General features: G+C 44.3%; 1 protein-coding gene and 1 pseudogene across 2 annotated transcripts in view; one reads left to right on the forward strand and one right to left on the reverse strand.

Moving 5' to 3' along the window:
* ANKRD44 (ankyrin repeat domain 44) overlaps nt 1-5,104 on the reverse strand; it is a 225,414-nt gene that overhangs the window by 152,740 nt on the left and 67,570 nt on the right. The gene's annotated exons all lie outside the window — the stretch shown is intronic.
* LOC101655848 lies at nt 4,077-5,098 on the forward strand (annotated as a pseudogene).

A 5,104-nucleotide genomic window follows, 5' to 3' on the forward strand; every position in this document is an offset into this window, starting at 1 on the left:
TCTTATTTAGACAGACCTGCAGAGATAATAACATGCACAAAAACAAGACAGAGCAAAACCAAGCAACAATATACAACAAAACATCAACAACAACAAACCCATGACAAAAACAAAACAAAACATAATAAGAAAGAAAAGCTTATAGTTAGTTCAAGGATTGTTTGTTGGCCTTTAGGAGTGTTTTCCAGTCGAGTATCATGGGGTGCCACTCCCTGGCCCCAAAGTCTATTTTTAGTATTCCCTGGGGACTTTGTTTCTCTGTTCCCCTTGCTGTTCTGTTGCACACCCTTAGTGTTTTGCCTCGGTGTGGTGGGATCGGATCGGGCGAAATTCCCACACTGTGTATCCAGTGTTGTCCCCCGTAGGGCTATGGGTCAGTGAGGGATGTCGTGTCTCGTAGTGGGGCCGGCCATGTGGTATTCTCTGTGGACTGGCTGCTCTGAGCAGGAATATCATCCTCAAGGCTTGGTGTGCCAGGATGTGCTCCACTCTCTCTCTTCCTCCCCCTTCATTTGCTCCCGTGAGCTCTGATCAGACATGTCCCTCTCCCGCAGCTGCAAATTCAGTGCTGTACTCTGAAATAAATTATTCTGGGGTGAGGGGTATTGTAAATTTTTTAACATTTCCATTTGTCCATTTTTATTTCTAAATCTGTTTATGCAATGAGCAGCATAGTTTTCATGAGAAATGGTTCAAACACAGAGATCTTATTTAATTTACAAGTATTAACTTAAAAAAGAAAATAGTCGTTTAAAACCATGCAGATGGACATGTTCATTGTCTTTCTTACACGTAAGGTCACTGTGAGTCAAAAGTGACTTGACAGCCCAGCAAAATGATCATGGACTTAACTCCACCCACTTGCAGAATATCAGCAACGGGGCAGGCTCCAGGGGTTATCTGAGTTAACAATGTCTGATAACAGACAAGATGGCTCAGTCCAGGGCACTGTCCTGTCAGCCCTGCAGATTTACTCGCTCATGTATTTTCCACTAGTCCAAAGCCACTCACTGGGCAGACGCCACTGAGCATCCTGACACAGGTACTTTGAAACAACTAGCTCTCCTTTGTTATATAAAACCTCATGCTGTGAAGTCATCATCTCTTTAATTGGCTTAATGGGATTCAGTAAAATCTTTTAGCAAGAAAAAGCAACTTTCCTTCAAAGACAGCAATCTTTTAAAATTCCATATATTATATATATATATTTTTTTTCTTTTAAGTACTTTTAAACTTGGTTTTCAGAATCCTGATGGCCTAATGGGTTAGACTGCTAACCACAAGGTTAGTAGTTCAACTAGCTGCTCTGTGACAGAAAGATGAGACTATCTGCTCTCATAAATATTTTCAGTCTTATGAAAAAATAATAATAATTTATAAATTATCACGATGAGGGAGGGAGGGTGGCGGAGGGGATAAAGATGAGCTAATACCAAGGGCTCAAGTAGAAAAAAAAAGTGTTTTGAAATTGATGATGGCAACATATGTACAAATGTGCTTGACACAATGGATGGATGTATGGATTGTAATAAGAGTTGTAAGAGCCCCCAATAAAATGATTTTTTAAAAATTACAGTCTTATTAACCTCATGGCCAAAAGGTCAGCAGTTTGAAACCACCAGCCACTCTGTGGGAGAAAGATGAGGGTTTCTACTACCATAAAGAGTTACAGCTTCAGAAACCCTGTCCTATAAAGTCTCTGTGAGTTAGAACACACTCTCTGGCAGTGAGTTTTGTTTTTGTTTGTTAATTTCATGACTAAGGAGGACTGGTAGAGTTATCATGCAAGCATTGGACTGGTAAACATAAGATCTGCGATTCAAACCCACCAGCTGCTCCAAGGGAGAAAGGTGAGGCTGTCTGCTCCCAGCAAGATATACAATCCTAGAACCCTACATGGGATGACTGTGAGCGAGTATCAACTCAGTAGCTGTGGTTTGGGCTTCATTTCATAGTTATTTATAGAATCAATATTTTTAAAATTATTTTATTAGGGGCTCATACAACTCTTATCATAATCCATACATATATTGTGTAAAGCACATTTGTACATTCATTGCCCTCATCATTCTCAAAACATTTGTTCTCCACTTAAGCCCCTGGCATCAGCTCCTCATTTTCCCCCCTCCCTCAGGAACCCTTGATAATTTATAAATTATTATTTTGTCTCAATATTTTTTTTTCTAACTAAAATAAGTCATTCTCCTTTTTCACACTCTGGAAACAAGTAAACATCCAGCACTATGCTGAGACGGGAATTTTAAAAGTCGGATGAAACTGATGTGGGGAGGGAATGAACACAGTACGAATCACAAAGAGATATCCTAAAACTGTGTTTCTAAAGTTATTTGTGGTAAAGGACCAGTGTTTTTTGTGTTTGTTTTTATCTCAAACTCACCACAGGCCAATATTTTACAAAACACAATAAAAATTAGTCACTGGAATACTTAAATGAAAAAAATACGACACAAATTTTAAAACTTTTCTTCTTTTTCTATTAAAATAGCAAACATGTTATTACTCTCCCAACTTACTCTAAGAGTTCCTAAACACGCATCCTAGACAGACAAGAATACATGGCCCACCCCAACACGCAGACTGCGTTGCGCAGACCGCGCAAGCTCGAGGGACCATGCTTCAAAGCATCTATCTCTTTTCATATTAACAACCATGAATAGCATTTCTCCAGCTCCCATTCAGCATTGGGACTCCAGCCCTTGTGAATGCTACCTCATAGCTGGCTGTTCTCTGATGAGCAAGGGTAGGTCAAAAAGTCTGGCTACAAAATCATAGTAACCCTTATTAAACAAGAACCTCAAAATGTGAAACTAGAGATCCCTGACATACTCCCCATTTACGTCTACACACTTCTGAGGCTGCGCTTTCCTTCTCTGTTGTCCTTCCCTGCAGAATTCTGCGCTTTCTGACTGATGCCATCTCAAAAAGGCAGTTGGGGCATCCTTAAGAGGATGAAATTGTGTTCTTTTCAAATGTTCTTATGAGTTTGGGAAACAACAAGAAGTCTGAAGGGGCAAGATGAAGGGTGTAGGGCAAATGGTGTAGGGTTCCCCACTGAAATCTTCCTACGACAGCCCTTGATACCCTTGAAGAATGAGCCGGTGCGTTGTCATGATGGGAAAACAACTTCTTCTCAGTATAATTTCCTGACCTTTCTTTCACCAAAGCAGTTTTCAGTTTTCTTCTCATTTCTTCATCATTAGCCCCTGTGGTCATCCTGTGTCCTCTGAGAAAATCTATCAAGATTCACCCACTGGACTCCTTGCCCCACGCCACCCCACCAAAGAAAGTCACCTGACCTCTCTGCCTTGCATGTTATGAGGCCAGTAGAAATCCCTGAAAGGCACTGTTGTGACTGTGTGCGGTAGTTAGTTTATTGTGCCAACCTGGCCGATAAACACATGTGGGGTTAATTGAAGGGCAGAGAGATAAACGGCTCGGTGAGCCTCACCTTTCTAGTTCTCGGGTCTCTTGTTTTCTAATGGTTGGACCAGGTACAGCGGCCTTAGCCAGTTCCCTGCTTCAGCTGACAAGGCTCACTTCCTGCAAGACATCCCTGAGGAGCAGCCACATGGACCTACCCCGATGCAGCCCTGGGTGCTGGAGCACCTGTGTGGGGACCCCTGCCAGCGCTGAGATGTTTACACATTTACTGACTCGGCTTTCCTACTGCAGTCAGGAGCATTGCATCTGTTTTGTGAGATGGAAGAGGACTTTGTGGATTGGTATTGGACATATGGGTTAATGGGTTAATATTGGACTTGTGGGCTTGGTCAGCACTGGGTTAGGATGTTTTCTTGATCTGCTCTTAACCTTTATATAAAACTCTCTCTTATACATGAGCTTCTGTGGATTTGTTTCTCTAAAGTACCCAGCCTAACACACTGCCTTTTTCTAAAGGAACCAAAGGAGACGGAGAGAAATGTATGGTTGATAGAACTAGTCTTCAGCCATCTACCGATTGCAGCTTCGAGAGGTCTTCTGCGCCCAGAGCCCAGGAGTCAAAGCCGGTTCCTGTTCCATCTGAGCGGTCGTCCATCGCCTCATTCTCTTCCAACATGACAGATGCCGCTGTGTTCTTCGCCAAGGACTTCTTGGCAGGTGGAGTGGCCGTGGCCAACTCCAAGACGGCGGTAGCGCCCATTGAACGGGTCAAGCTGCTGCTGCAGGTGCAGCATGCCAGCAAGCAAATCACCGCAGACGAGCAGTACAAGGGCATCATCGACTGCGTGGTTCGTATCCCAAGGAGCAGGGAGTCCTGTCCTTCTGGCGTGGTAACCTGGCCAATGTCATCCGATACTTCCCCACCCAGGCTCTCAACTTTGCCTTCAAAGAAAAATACAAGCAGATCTTCCTGGGTGGTATGGACAAGAGGACCCAGTTCTGGCGCTACTTTGCAGGGAACCTGGCATCGGGTGGTGCCGCAGGGGCCACATCTTTGTGCTTTGTGTACCCTCTTGATTTTGCCCGTGCCCGTCTAGCAGCTGATGTGGGCAAAGCCGGCCGAATGGGAGTTCAAAGGCCTCGGTGACTGCTTGGTTAAAATCACCAAGTCTGATGGGATTAGGGGCCTGTACCAGGGCTTCAACGTGTCTGTGCAGGGGATGATCATCTCCCAGGCTGCCGACTTCGGCATCTATGACACCGCAAAGGGAATGCTTCCGGATCCCAAGAACACCCACATCTTCATCAGCTGGATGATTGCACAATCCGTCATAGCCGTGACTGGGTTGACTTCCTACCCATTTGACACCGTTCGTCGCCGAATGATGATGCAGTCGGGGCGCAAAGGAACTGATATCATGTACACCGGCACGCTGGACTGCTGGAGGAAGATCGCTCCGAATGAAGGGAGCAAAGCGTTCTTCAAGGGCACCTGGTCCAATGTGCTCAGAGGCATGGGTGGTGCCTTTGTGCTGGTCTTGTACGATGAAATCAAGAAGTACACATAAGTTATTTCCTAGTGGGTTTCCCCCGTGAATGGGCATGTTGTATTATATAACATATCTCAAGCATTCTTGGCAGACGGTTGGCTGTCTAGATCAATGGCAACTACCTACTGGTTGAAAATGGGAAGCAATAATAT

The sequence above is a fragment of the Echinops telfairi genome, unplaced genomic scaffold (assembly GCF_000313985.2).
Source record: "Echinops telfairi isolate 266 unplaced genomic scaffold, ASM31398v2 ScPeMD7_3;HRSCAF=10, whole genome shotgun sequence".
Classification (NCBI taxonomy): Eukaryota; Metazoa; Chordata; class Mammalia; order Afrosoricida; family Tenrecidae; genus Echinops; species Echinops telfairi.